This window comes from Cupressus sempervirens, chromosome 3 (assembly GCF_028749045.1).
Source record: "Cupressus sempervirens isolate cs-2001-9-10 chromosome 3, ASM2874904v1, whole genome shotgun sequence".
Taxonomy (NCBI): domain Eukaryota; kingdom Viridiplantae; phylum Streptophyta; class Pinopsida; order Cupressales; family Cupressaceae; genus Cupressus; species Cupressus sempervirens.
In genome coordinates this window covers 318,744,130-318,760,034 of record NC_143120.1, presented here as the reverse complement: position 1 = coordinate 318,760,034, position 15,905 = coordinate 318,744,130, and the positions used below count along the sequence as shown (strand labels likewise).

Below are 15,905 nucleotides of genomic sequence, written 5' to 3'. Positions count from 1 at the left end.
ACTAGGAACTTTGGAGGGGGATCAAACAATGAAGTTGAAGCCCTAATGATTCTATGGGGTATGGGAATTGTGAGAGCTAGAGGAATTAATAGATTGGTCATCAAGGGGGATTTAATTTTGATTATCAAAGTGGTGAAAGGAGAGGGCCATTGTAGCTAGAAGATCAAAATGATAATAGAAGAAATTTTCAAGTTGATGGAGGGGTGTCAAGAGTTCCACGTGGACCACATCTACCACAATTTGGTCTAAAACAAGGGGATATTGGAAATCTCTGAGAATTTAGTGATTGAGTTTGGTAAAGAAATGGGTACCATTGAGCACATTAAAATAGTAAAGATTTAGGATTACATTAGAAAATTTGAGTTGGCATGGGTTTATCTATGGGAAGAAGTATTATTTTCATTCACGGAAGGCACATGCAAAAGCATGATGTATCTCAATGCAATTCATCAAATCTTGGATTGATAGGAAGGTAAACATTAATGGGATGGTATTTGAGATTATGGAGGAGTTTTTCATTAGGGTTGGAGACTTATCCCTGGAGTGCAAGAATTGGTGCAAGTAAGAAAGGGTGTTAGATGCAACAACTCTGAGGAAGTTCTTTAGACTTAATGAGGATTGGTTTGCATGCATGTTGGTTTTTCCAAAGAGGATCTTCTAAAGTCCTGGGATGTGATTTGTTATGCCATTATGAGGTATATTACTCTTGAAGATCAATTTTAGGTACTGTATTACTACCACTTCGTCATTCTCAACCATTTTAGGAACTATGATTTGATTTCCTATCTATACCTTATTTTGTATTCCATGGAAGACAATGTCTTTAAGGCTAGAAAAAAGAGAGAGGAAGGAAAAACCTTTTATATTATCCATTAGGGTTTCATGAACAAACTTTACAAACACCACCGTGCCTTAAACCCACCACTTCTTGTCAACTTGCTAGCTACTGTTACTCCCCAAGTCTCCATGGATCCTATCCTAGGCTCAAGCTATAAAAAGAAAAAACTAACCCCTAGTTCTAAGGTGAACATAAGTCTCATTGAGTCTGATATGAACACAAGGAGGAGAAAGAAAACTACCAGGGGAGCTAGTAAATGGCTCCAAATGGAAAAATTCAAAAAACCCCTAAATAGGACTTTAGTTCTAAGTTCACTAAGATTGAGGAAAAGCCCACCAAAATAAATAGGCAACACTCAGATACTGGGAAGAATGCATTACTTAGCCCATCTAGCCCCTCACATATCTCAGACACCCTAAAAGTTGTCACATCCCCTAATAGAAGTGGGGGGAGGATATCGCCTCCCCCATGATGGATGTTCCCAAAGGTTGGGGAAAGAAAGGAAGGCATAGCCATGGAAAAAGTTAAAGAAAGGCTTGGTTGGAGAGGATGGAGAATTTGATGATGGATCTTGCAGATAACCATATTAGCATTTTCCAAAAATTTGACACCTTGGTAGAATTCACCATGAAGGTCATGCAGTCTGCTGCCACCACTTTCTATTTTTTGCAGGTTATCAAGGATGAGAAAGATATGGGAAAAGAGAGTGAAACTACCTACTCCATCTACAATTTCTTAGTGGAGGATTGGCTGAAAAAATTGTTTGATAAACCCATCAAAGAGGAGGGGGTGGATTTGAATAGGGAGGTGCTTGAGGAAAATAAGGACGAGGAGCAGAGAGAGAGAAAATGAGCAATTAGCCCCTCGTTCTTTTTTTTTGGGGGGTTTTTGATTTGGATACCATTGAACTTGGTGCCCTATGGGTTTTTTATTTGTATATGATCATGAACTAGAATAGTAGCAGCAATATGTTTTCTTGCTACTAGCATAATTTTCCATTTTATATGCTTGTTAGGAATAAGACTCTTGATAAGGGTTACTTTGTTTTGGAGCTAGTCTTTATTTGTTTTTTTGAAGTATAAAACTAGTATCAGTTAGATGAGTGGAAGGTGACTTCAATGTGTTCTTCAACCTCTTTGTACTTCCAAGTCAACCCCCTTTTCTTTTGGCTGCTATCTACTACTTCAAAAAAAAAAACTATTAAGTCTTCAAAATTACATTGTTTAAAATAAGTAAAATAAAAATTAATTAAATGATGATTCACTTTGAGTTTAAAGATGGTAAATGTGGCACTAGAAATTAAGATCATCTAACATAAAGAATTGAATTATATTAGATGTTGGTCTAATAGATTCATACATGAAAAATGTGGAACAATAGATGCCATATAAAGAAACATAAATGTATTCATCTTTTATTTTAAGACTAGATTAAGTATTGTTAAAAGATTTTATAATTGATTAAATCTAAATATAAATTGTGTTTTGAATAAAATATTGTTTTTGATAAAAGATATGTTTAAGTTTTACTATGAGATAATTTGTACTCAACAATAAAATTAATAAGAGCTATATTAAGAACATTTAAAGTTCATATAAATTATATTTAAATTGAAAAAAAATTATAATATTCTAATAACAAATAATTAAATTGTAATAAAATCATTTAAAATTTATTTATAAAACTTTCTAGGGGTATGACAAATCTCTATGATGATCAGGCCTTCTATATATAACAAACTCCAAACCCTTCCTCAGATCATGAGCTTAAGGATCAGAGCATTCAGCGTTCAAAGAAAGACCATCTTTTCCAGTTAATACCAAAAATCAAAGGCTGCCCTATTCTCTATTGTATCTTTACTTGGCATTCAAATTTGGGAGAAACCATGTGGAAAATGGAGCTGAAGGTTGCAGCTACCTACAGAGAGTACCATAAAGCTGATATAGAGAGATGTCTGCGTGATCTAGAGGGAGTTGCAAAAGTTAATTTTGATTTGACGAGAAAAATTGTTTGCATAGAACACATTTCACGTTCTAAAGACGGATCTGAGTTTGGTATATCGTGTGCCACCAATAAATACTTTTTTCCTTGCATTTCTATCATATCATCGAAAAGATTTTGAAACATCATTGTAAACAAATATTTTTGTGTGATTTTATGGGTGCAGTTAATGCTTTGCGGAACCAACGTTTCAAAGCCAAAGTTGTAAAAATTTACGAAGTTTAAACATGGATGGTAAGTTTTTAAAGTACAGGATCAAGCAGCTTCATATATGTTTTGCATTAATATGTTAGGGTTTTTCAATATTTTGGATCAATCTTTTGGACTAATATAAAGATGTTGAATTGTGGAAAGTGATCGGAAGATTATACTTCATGATTTATTGTTTAAATTGCAAGCTAGGGCTTTATATATAAGCATAATGGCACATAGAATAAATCTAGAATGTAGTTGGTCTCTCCTTCTGGTTCTGATAAAGATTTTGATTGATTCATCTTTTATGGAAGTTGCTCATGGCGAGTCCTCTACGATTGTTGTTCCTAGCGATGTTCCTCTGTGTCAGTTGGAAGTTTCTGATGGTTCTGCCCTTCCTTACTAATAAAATCCCGTTGGCTCGTTGCCTTTTGTTGTCTCTTCTTCGCCTCCTCCCTCCAAGGGGCTGCTTGTTCTATTACTAATAATGATGGTTCACCTCACCTCAGCTCCTATCCCTTTTGTGTATGTTTTCCCTGTGGCTGCTGGTTGTGATTGTTCTGTGGACTTGCGTGTTTGGTAGGGATGACACCATTAAAATTGAGGAAGGATGGATTAGGGTTAAGGGTAAGCACTCGATGGAATCTTCTTCATTTTTTGGTTTTTATGGAGTTTTTTTATTCTTTCAAAAACCTTCTTTCACTTGATGAAAAATTATAAATTAAGTGTATAATAAATTCATGAAATAAAAGATTTATTTGATTTATTGCAATCTGTACTGTGAGTTAACTAAAAGTAAATAACAACGGAAGCAAAAATAGTAATAGAAGCAAATCACAAAAAGATTGCACAAATATACCTTGGAAACCCCATTGCTGGGAAAATCCTACATATGTATTGGATCTTCTACTCAATCTAACAAAAAACTTATGTTTCATAATACAATACATGTTTGTTTCAGGAATCTTACATATATATATTCCAACTACTTTACTTAGCTTGGAAGAAAAGAATGGCTCATTTCTTTCTTTTGCTTTAAATCATATATAAATCACTCTAATTTTATGCAACCTCACAATCTTAGAAATAAACCATTAAAGAATTAATGAATAAGGTGGTTAAATATCCAACTCAAGTTTCTTTAGAGAAACTCCACTCTTCCTAGCTTAAAAAGACACTCTCTCTTAGCAAGGCATGTGTTCTGAAAAACACCTAGATTATCACTAGAGAATACAAACTTATTCTTCACCAAAGCCTTTGTTTAGATGTCTTGTATCTATTCATCTATAGGAATGTAACAGACTTTCATTGTTTTCTTCTCCACATAATTTATGATGAAGTGGTACTTGATCTCAATGTCCTTTGAATTGACATAGAATACTAGATTCTCATAGAGTTTGATGCAAGTCTAATTATCATTGTGAATGATTGTAGGATCTAGCTCTTAATCAAAGATCCTAACTAGAAGTTTTTTAAGCTAGAAAACCTCATATGTAGCTATCCTAGATGTCATATAGTCAACCTCTACACAAGTCTATGGAGTAAAATTTTATTTCTAGTTGTACCAAGAGAAAAGTCATGATCCAAAACTAAAACTACACCATGACGTGTTCTTCTTGTCAATTGTACTACATGCCCAATAAACATCAGTAAACCTCTCAAAATTCACTCCATCCTAATGAACATACTTCAACCAATAATCAAAGTTATGTCTCAAACATATTTCAAAACATGTTTTGCATCTATCTAGCATACACATTTAGGTTCCACCATAAACTGACTAAGAGAGTTCATTGCAAAACAAATAATTGGCCTAGTGTTGATGAGATACATAAGAGAGATTATCAGCTATATATATATATATATATATATAGATAAAGTAGGGTCCACTACCTTTGATCTTGAATAATCGATATTATTATGATTGATTACACATGGTGTGGACATGGTCTTATAGTTCTCCATCCTCAATGACTCAAATACAATAGTTAAGTATTTCCCTTGTCCAAGGAAGACCTCAACCTTTGTCTACTAGAATTCTAATCCAAACAAGTAGTGTAACAACCCCTAACCCTTCATCTCAAACTCTCCTTTAAGATCCTACTTGCAATATCTTATGAGATCATCTAAACCTACGAGAAATATATGATCAACATAAAAAAATAAAAGTAATAAATTCACCCTTCACCTAAACATAGTACTAGTTCTACTCTACCTTACTTTTGATGAAGCCCACACTCTACAAGTAACTATCAATATGTGAATACCATGCCTTGGGAACTTATTTGATTCCACAAAATTCTCTTTGCAACCTAATAATATGAGAATCGCTTCCATGTACTTCAAGACTTTTGGGTTTCCCAATGTAAATCTCTTCCTTAATCACTCCTTTGATAAATTTTATTTGAACATATATCTAGTGAATCTTCCAACCCATTTTTTTAGTTATAGAAATTTTAGATCTTATGCAAGAGTAATTTTCTACTAATGTTAAGGTATCATCATAGTTGATTCCTTCCATTTAAGAAAACCCCTTGCCCACAAAATAAGCTTTGAGCTTTTCCACACTACCATTTGCAATATGTTTAGTATTATACAATCATCTTGAGCCCATCATAGACTTACCTTCTTCTCATGGTACTATCTCCCACATATTATTCTTCATGATTAGAGAATACTCTTCCACCATATCATCCTGCTATACTTGGTTCTTAGATTTCTCTTAAAAGATAGAAGGCTTTATCTCAATTAATTCCTTCATTTGTCACACATTATATTTGGGAGCCTTTCTCTATCCAACTAAATCATATGAATCACCAACATATTCCTAAGCCTATCACAAAGTTTTCATAGTTGCTCTATTTTTTATCTTTTTTAATATGAATATGAGATCGAAGATTTTTCCATTCCTGTTGATCATGTTGTTTGGATTTCTTTCCCTTCTCTCTAGATTGTTGGATTGATGTTTGAGGAATTCACACTACCTCAATCATGGATATTTTCTCCCCCTCATTCATTAAGCCACTAAAATTTTGAAGATAAATCCCCTCCTTGAACTTCATATCTCACAAGCAACTATTTTCCTAAGGGAAGCAATTTAAACCTAATAATACTTATAAGTTTCATTGTACCCAACAAGGATACCTCTCTTATGAGTTTATTCTAATGTCATTTTTTACTCTATAGGAATTTGATAATTTAGAAGGAATCCAAAGATATAATGAACCCTAAATCTAGTTTCTTACCACTAAATACCTCTTCTAGATTCAATTTTCCCAACACTTCGTGAGGGGTCCTATTCTTCAAATATATGATTGTATTGGAATCTTATCCATAATAACCTAACAAAATCATGATCTTGAAGCATAACCTTGACTTCTCTAACTAAAAACATGTTCTTCCACTAAGAAACCTCATTTTTTAAGGGTTGTATGGAAATGTCATCTCTCTCTCTCTCTTGATACCTTCCTAAGTATAGAAATCATTGAAGGCATTTTAGGTACACAAGCCTCCATTACCATACCTTAGTATCTTGATATTTCTCCCTATGTGGTATTCTATAAGATATATAAACTCTTTCAACCTAATAAAGACCACATGTGTTTTCTTCAAGAGATATATCCATGTCTTCCTAGAGAAATCGTCAAGGAACATAACATAATATGCATACCCATTCAAGGATCCTTTTGACATATGCTCAAATTTTAGTTTATGAAATCCAAAATCCATTTGGATCTACTATTTCCCCTTGGAAATTTTATCTTGGAATATTTTCCAAAAGTACAACCCTTGCACACCTCATGTTATTTTTCCCTTATCTCAAACAACCCATCACTATTTCCTTTAGCACATTAAGTGATCCATGGTGGAGATGTGACATCTTCCTATCCCAAAATTCTACTTTCCATCTACAGGCTCTTTCCAATGCATGTGATGGCTTATATGATAATTAAAACAAGTTTTGATAATTGAATCCAACCACTTTGACAACTTTGGAATCCTTGGGATGAATATAGGTTTTTTCCTTTCAAAGGTTACTATGTAGTCATTGTCTTCCAAAGTAGGAATGGAGATTAAATTATTTTTCATACCATGGAAGTACATCACATCCTCCACCGACAATGGTTTTCTAGACTCCCTCTAAAACACAATAGTGTCAACACTAGTTGCGTGATACTTCCATTGTCACTAAGTTTAATATAGAAACCCATCTTATTCTCCTCCAACTTAGTGAAATGATCTCCAAACCCCTTCATGTGGAAAGAATTCCCATTGCCAATATACTGATCCCTATGGAAAATGATCTTGAGAGATAGACAATGAGTGAAAACTTGAATACTCATATCATGATGATTACTCATCCACCTCAATTGTAGTAAAACCTTTCTTCTTTGAATTTTCCTTATTTTTCTTATTCAAGTATTTGGACATTTGGACTAGCACAGTGAGCTATCTAGTGGTAGATAAAATATTTTACTTTCTTAGATATTTATTTTTCCCACTCTTGGAAGAAAAGGCTTATGTTTTCCCTTTATTAGACTTCTTATCATAGCTTGCAAGGATGATATTATCCTCATTTTTACCATTCCTTTTTTGGCCTCCTTGATGAGAACCTTCATGGATTTCCCTTAAACATAATCATCCCATATCCTTTCTTAATCAAGTGGCTAATGTCTATTAGCAATACACTTAAAGAAAACATCTGAGGCCTTTGACAAAACATTTAAGGTTATACATGTCAACACATCTTTAGAAATTATCTCTCTAACAATAGAAAACTCATCTCTGACTTGTGTTTTCTATTATATGTAAGAGTTAAAAAAAAAATCATTTGAACATATATATTATGCAAAATTTTCTTGAGCATCATCTTATGATTCTAGCAATCACTTTGTTAAAGTCTTGTGTGTATATCCCACATCTCTTGGGTGATGTCTTTTTGTGATAAATGGATCATTACATGATCTATTTTTTCATCAAGAATGATTCTCTAAGTATTATCCTCCTTGACATCATGTGAATTGAAGGAAATAGGATCATTTAGTAATGGTGTCACTATTGTACTAGCATGGATCCATAACCTATTCTCCTTCACAATAGATGTGATTCAGACCTTCCAATGTAAGAAGTTAGACACACAATCAAGTCTATCCTCATATCAAAGACTAGGTTTCAATGGAGATAAATGATACTCAAGATATAAATACAATTTTTTTCCTTTTGAGATCTGTGTCAAAAAATCTTGTCTTTGAAGTTAGAATTCAAAACTTTGATACTATGTTAACTTCTCATTACAAAGTGATAAATTAATCATAGAATAACTAAATAGACTAGAAACTCTATTTGATTTATAGAAATCAATACTCTAATGTAATTTTAAAATAATAATATTGGAATAAATAAAAAAGTCAATCCCAAAAAGATAATAACATAAATATACCTTAGAAACCCTAGTATGGGGAAATACATACAAATGTTACATATTCTATTCATCCTAAAAAAAGAATCTTTATAATATATTAGAAGAATGCATTGTAAATCTTACATATGTGGAACCTAACTACTTTACTTATCTTTCAATAAAATAATCTTTCTTTTATGTCTTTTATTTTAACTCATATATATATAATTACTATAATATTATGTAACCTCCCAAACTTATAAATCTATTGAAGAATAAAAAATGTAGCTACTATTAAATATCCAACTTGAGTATCTTTGAAGAAACTCCACTCTACCTTCCTAGATAAACAAAAAAATTCAATAAAATCATGTATTGGGGTGGGGAAATAGAGATGACCTACATTCTACACCTCCGTCAACTATGAATTTGAATTCTTTGTACAATTTTTCTTTTATGGGCTAGGCATATCTATTTTCATTATGCTTATGCTTCATTGTTTCTTCGATTTGTCAAAACCATTTGTCTTATTTCCCCTACATCCAGTGTCATCAAATGCTCTCCCATCCCTTTTATTTTCCTTGTATTCTCTATTTTGTTAGGTTTGTCCCTCAAACTTTGGTAGGTGGGAAATTCTTCATTTTTTCTACGGGAGCTCCTCCCCTTCTCCAAAGAAAACTCCTTGCAAATATGATTCCTTTTAGAAAATTGTTTGTAAAATGATTTTTTTTATAGCTAATGATTATTTCCTTGTAAAATTTTCTTTAGGTTTGGTTTTTTTCTTGAATTCTAACTGTAATTAATGTATTATTATTATTATCTTAAGAGGGTAGCTTTCTATCGAATGGATTTCTTCTTCTAGTTTCCCTATATAATGTGGGGTAACATGCCCTCCTACTTGTCTTACTTGCACTTGCTTCTTGATCATGCATGTGCAGTAAAGACAATAGAAATACATAAGAAAAACAACTATCCTTTATACCAAGTCCTCAAATTAATTTATTGAGTCAGCCTTTAGGCTTCCTCAATTAGTTCATTCAAGATTTTTCTAAGGTCATCTCCTTAGCTATGCAAGGAATTATGGATGCACATTAAATAATATTTTCTTTTCCATCATTTTTGATTTATGTGTTTGAAATATTTTAGAGATGTTAAGAGTGATCATTTTGGTTTTAAATTGGTGCTCATTATTTTGATTACCAAATTATAATTATAATCTTGAATATCAATAACTATACATTCATATACACAAGTATAATATCATCAATTCACATAACATATTTAGTCATTCATAAACATACTACATAACTCCATATTGAATATGTAATAGACTATTACAAGGCTTGAAATATTTAGAGTGTTATTATATTGCCTAGTTTCATATGGCAATCATACTAGGAAGTGTGGTAAGTGGAAATATAGATAAAATGAGTTCCCCAAAGATACATACTAACTAATTAAAACATTTTTTTATAGAACATAAAATTCAATATCTAAGAGAGACAAAATGAAACATAATAACAAAAAATAATAGAAAATGTTGGCAAGGATTAGGATGAATTTTTTTTTTTATGTATAGATGTGAATGATTGGATTGAACAAAATGTCAAACACAACACTAAATCAATTGTGGCGATTTTCCTCCCACTAAGCTATGTTGAGGTGTTGAAATAGAATTGACACATCCTTAAACAACTCCTAAATGAGGAAAATTTGTGTAATTAATTGTCAATTGATAATGGATGACTAATAGAATTAAAAATCCCCAATTTAATTAAATTATAATTTAAACACTAATATAAAATGAGTAAAAAATCACATATTAGTACACCATTTTTCTTTCAATATTTTTCCAATTTCTTTCTCTATATTCAAATCCTTCGTCTCAAATCATAACCCTCTTTAATTCATGTTATGGTCCTATTCACTATTATTTCTTCCATATAAAGCATAATCTTTGTAATCATTTTATATAATGAATAATTCTTGGAAAGCAGGCATCCTACTCATAATGGTGTGGACTATCAAAATTTTTTCTATTTATAGGTTTGGTGGTCAAATATTAATGTACAAGAATAAAATGAATAGACCTTTCTATCAAAATGAAAAAAGAATTATCTTCATCAATACTATAGAATCAACCCCAAACCAAGCTATAGCATTTCTAGATTGAGGTCATCCACCCATCCCTACCCAAGGTAGGAATCTTTAATAGAAGAGAAAGTTTTGGGTAGCTAATTTTTCTTGCCAAAATTGATAGTAAATAGGTGAGAAACAAAAAATGTGTTACTAAACATGTGGTGCTTCGCTACTACATTTTTTTAATTTGAAATCATTCTTTAAAAATATTCAATATAATATATTTTCATAAGATTCCTTATACTTTTATAGGTTTCAAAAATCATTTTTATCATTTCCTTTATGATTATAATTTCAATATAAGACACTTAAAGGAAAGAGAATTTATGAGGAGAAATGAGCTATGCTAGGGTTTGTACGATCTCCGTCTGAATCCTTGTTGGTTTCCACTACTTGTCATACCACATTTACTATGGGAAGAAGTTTTCATTTATAATGGGTTCAACCTTCTCTACTCTAGTAGTTGATGCTAGTGCTGGAGTTCCTACTAGTACTAGAGATAATCACTCTACCAACCAAACACCCCTGCAAGTTTGTTCCCAAGGTGTTTCATGAGGTAATTCTTCTCTTGATATTATTTTGAATGTCAAGGAATTTGATTGTCCATGCACATGGTTAGAGCAAAAAATCCTTATTGGGTATTTTTTGGGTCATACTCCTTCTAAAAGCATGCTGTGGGAATGGGGTTCAAAGGTTTGGACACCTTAGGGTGTTCACCTTGAAGGCATCCAAAGCCTTACCAAAGGTTTTTTTCTTTTTTTCTTTCGCAATGTAGGCCAATTTGAACATGTTTTTTGTGAAGGCCTTGGACTGTTAGGTCATCCCTCTTGGTTTTTCAATGTTGGGCAAATGATTTTTCTATTCCCAAAGATCAGAAGCTTAAGGTTCCTATCTGGGTGGAGTTTACTAGGATTCCCATTCCTTGCTGGTCTTTTTTCCCCACTATTGTGCAAACCATCAGCAATTTTGTGTGCCTTGAACTAGGCAAGCTTTTCAATGCTCATCCCCAGTGTAGGGTTTGCATTAAGGTCAACCTATACAAGGACCTCAAAGATTCCATGGATATCCAAATAGGTGGTACCAACTTTACCCAGAAGTTACTATACCTCAACCTTTCGAATACCTACTATTGGTGCTAATCAATTGAGCATAAGATTAGGGATTGTCCCTTGCTAGAGTGTAACTATCCCTTAGCTCCAAAAAAAAAGCTCATTGCTGCCACTAAAAAAGATGATTGGACTACGATGGTGAAGAAAGAAAAGGGTTTGAAAGTGACTAAGGCAATTTCTTTTCCAGTGGATCATGGCAAACCTAGCTCAAGCCAAATACCAATTGACACCTATGCTCCATTACTCCCTCTGCCTCCTATTTAAAACCCTAGAGGCTAGGGGATAGTGGGGGTTCCTACCCTAGATCTGTGTCCTTTGTGGACTCACACACCAAAAGTGGTATTGATCATTGCCCAACAAAAGTTACCCTGGTGTTGCAATCTAGATGGTCGCAAGGAGCTTTTTGATAATGGGGGGAAACTTTGAAGGGTCATAGTTGTTGATGACCCCTCTTTTGAATCTCCCTCTTTTTTGCATAATAATGTTTCCTCTTTAGGGGATGAAGATGATATGAAAGTTGGTTTACCATGAATTTCCTTTCATGGAATGTGCGAGGGTTGATAAACCTCCCTAGAAAATATTATATTCATGATACCAAGCGTCGGTTTGATCTTAATGTTCTTTGTCTTCAAGAAGTTAAAGTTGTTGGATTTCTTCTCTCCTTAGCTTGTCATGTTATTTGGCTAAATAGTGTCATTTTTTATTCTCAGCATGAAGCTAGTTGAGGGGGTATTGTTACTCTTCTTTCCCCTCACTTAATTTCTTCTATTATTTCTCATGGTTCTAACCCTTTTCTCAAAGTGATTTGGATCTTGCTATCTTTTCAAAATCATTCTTTTCGTATTGTTAACATTTATGCTCCCAATTATGTTGTTGAGTATTTACATTTGTGGCATCGGTTGGTAGATCATTTGCCACTTGTGACATGGGGTTTTTTTGGGGACTTCAACATGGTTGAGCTAGCCTCTGACAAAGAAGGCCTTTTTCCATTTAGGTAGGTAGTTGGTGAATGGGAGGTCTGGTTTTACATGTGGAACAAATTAGGTCTTTATGATCCTAATGTTGCTTGTTGCCACCCTAATGGGATTTGGCACACTTGGTCCAATTTTTGAGCTAGATTGAATAGAATTTTAAAGAGACTTGACAAGGCTACGATTTCTACATAGTCTTTTCTTTCCTTTTCTCAAAATTATGTCTTACCTGTCACTCCCCTATTTGATGTAACATTGTCAAACCACTTCCCCATTCTCTTTTCTATCACTTGGTAGATAGCCCAGCCTCACTTAAGTAAAACCTACTTTTACCTTAATACTTCTTTGTTGGCTTATCTGCTAATTGTTGAAACTTGAGCCCCGACCCCACAAACATGTTGGAAAGATTCAATGGTGCAATGATGCCATCCTCTATACAACAAGGTTTATTTGCATTTATGGTAAACAACTAGCAATGTACCATAGAAGATCTTATGAAGCCACTACTCTCGATCTGTGTACAGCCTTTGTGGCTCTTTCCATGAATCCATTTGATATGGAGCTTTAGGTTTTCCTTGCCAACCTTCAACACCAAAAATAGGTTGTAAATAGTTATGCTACTTTGGGAGCTCAGATCAAGACCTATCTCCACTAGTTGGAGGCCAACGATTAGGATTCCAAGGAATTTTTTAATTCTTTGAGGGCTCAACATTCTATAGTGGGTATTAAGTGCATCAAGGAAGATTAGTAGGTTTTCACTAACCTGGTAAATATTCTGTAGGCCTTTGTGCATCATTATGAGTAGGTTTTTACTACTCAAGGGCCCTCTATTGCACATGATCAAGCACTAAGAGCCTACCTTGATGTTACTCCTAATAGGCTTGCCCCTAAGCAATATGTCTTTTATGAACAAAAGCTAATGCTTACAGATCTAAAGGAAGCTATCCTTTCCATGGTTGATGAAAAGTCCCCTAGATGTGATGGCTTCCCTTGTGAATTCTACAAGGTTGTTTAGGATGACATTGGTCCTGATTTGCTTCATGTTTATTAGGAAGCATACATATCAAAGTCATTGGGTAACATTATTAACAAATGGAATAAAAATTCATACCTTAAGTTGGCAATCCTGAAGAAATTTGTAATTGGCAGCCCATTACTTTGTTGAATGTCTCCTACAAAATCATTGTCAAGGCTCTCTCTCTCTTAAAATTTGGCATTTTCTCCCTCAGATTGTTTGCCCTAAACAAATTGGTTTTATTAAGTCTCACTATATCTTGGACAACATTATTGTTGTCTGGAAAGGGATGGAATGGGCTAGACATTCCAAACAATAGGCCCTATTCTTGAAGATTGATTTTACCAAAGCATATCCTCAAATTGAATGGCCCAAGATTTTGGCTATGCTTGAAGCTCTAGGCTTTGGCCTAGTTTTTTATCAGTCACTATAGATGCCTTTTGGCAATGCTTCTACTTTCATCACCATCAATGGTTGTTAGTCTGAAGCCTTTGGGCTCTTCAGATCTATCTAGCAAGGTTGTCCTCTTTCCCCTTCCCTCTATATTGTGTTAGTTGAGGGCTTTGGCTACTTGTTGGCCAATGCCATTTCCTAAGGGTTGGTGTGTAGTATTTCTTTACCAGAGTTGGCCACTCAACTAGTCAATGGTCATTTTGCAAATGATTATTTCCTCACTTTGATTGAGGATGAGGAGAATATTGCCAATGCTTTGCAATGTTTGGATACCTTTTGCCTTTCTTTAGGGTTTGTTATCCAATGGCACAAAACCCTCTACTACTGCAAGTCTTTTTTGCTTGGGCCTTACTGGTTGCAATAGTATGGATGGAAATGGGTCCAACATGGTGAAATCTTCAATTTTTTGGGCATTCTATTTTCTTTTCAAGCATCTCCTATAGAGCTATGGAATGTTATGCTTGCTCGAATTGAAAATAAGTTGGACTAGTGGATTACTAAGCCCCTCTCTCTTACGGGAAAATTTCAAATTTTTTTCTAAAGTGCTTGTTGCTACTCATGTGTATTATTCTTCTTCTTGGGATCCCTCTAAAGCCTCATACCTTAAGCTTGAATGTCTTCTTAGGGACTTTCTCTGGGCCTCAAATTTTGTGCATCATGGCTTTCATAGAGTTTCCTGGGACTTCTATTGTTTTCCCAAAGATTTTGGTGGCCTTGAGTTACTCTCCACCCACAAGTAGGGGATAGGCTCTCTTAGGGGATGAATCCTAGAAAAAATTTCTATGCCACTACATTTCTTCAGGCTTTCCAATCAACCGGCCATCCTAGAAGGGGATTGGACTTCAAACCCTTCTTGTGACCTCTAAACCTATTCAGATTTAGGGCACTTTTGTTACTAAGAGAATTTGAAAGTCCTAGGAAGCTCTCAAACCTTGGCTTTGTTAGGCTAGTAATGGATTTAGAGATGGGCTCTCAATGAATCAACAAAACCTTTGGTGGTTGCCCTTATTTTCGATGCAAGGTGTGCCTTTAGCCAAAATTCAAGGAGTCGGTGCTTTGTGATTATTTCACAGAGGTATTAAAACTCTCGAAGATTTATTCTCTAGGGTTTCTATAAGCCTTCACTCATGGAAGGATCTATAGGTCCAGTATAAGCTTATTCATCCAAATTGATAGACAATTGATCTTGTAGTTTTCACGGTCCTTCCTAATGTATTGCACAAGCTTAGAATTCACTCATCATGCCCATGGTGGAAAGATTGGAAGTGGTACCCTACCACTCCAATGACTATTTATAAACCCAAGATGGGGTATCAGTGGCTGGTGCCCCATCTTCCCATGGTTGAAACTCTCTACCAACATTAGCATTTTCATTCTTCGCATAAGATTTGGAGTCTTAGATTTGTCATAGTCTGGCATACCATCATAGAGCCAAAGATTGCTCACTTTTCCTGGTGTCTCCTTTTCTAGATTTTTCCTTTGGGCCCTTGGCTTCAACATTTAGGAGTCCCAGATCCTAGATGCCCTTTTTGCGGCTAGCTTGAAAGCTTTCTACATATTTTTTGGTTTTGCAAAAGACCTCAAAATTATTGGCTCTAGATTTATGATTTTTTATGCCTTTTTCATCCAAAGGCCTTCACTTGGTATATAGTAGTTCTAGCTAATGCTCCCAGACTCTATTTTAGATATGCCTAGATCTAGCATGCTTTTAGAATGGAGATATTGTTTACAATCTGGAAAGATCGTATTTTTGTCTTATTCTATCACAACTTTCTTCATATTTATG

General features: G+C 34.2%; 1 protein-coding gene and 1 long non-coding RNA gene across 11 annotated transcripts in view; one reads left to right on the top strand and one right to left on the bottom strand.

The window, feature by feature from the left end:
• Positions 1 to 15,905, bottom strand: part of LOC149566273 (uncharacterized) — a 143,728-nt gene that overhangs the window by 93,398 nt on the left and 34,425 nt on the right. The gene's annotated exons all lie outside the window — the stretch shown is intronic.
• The window catches only part of LOC149566274 (uncharacterized), a 37,974-nt gene continuing 24,652 nt past the window's right edge, over positions 2,584 to 15,905 (top strand). For both annotated transcript variants that reach the window (XR_016361542.1, XR_016361543.1), the window contains exons 1-2: positions 2,584 to 2,892; positions 3,006 to 3,073. This is a non-coding gene — a long non-coding RNA (uncharacterized LOC149566274). The remainder of the gene's footprint in view (positions 2,893 to 3,005; positions 3,074 to 15,905) is intronic.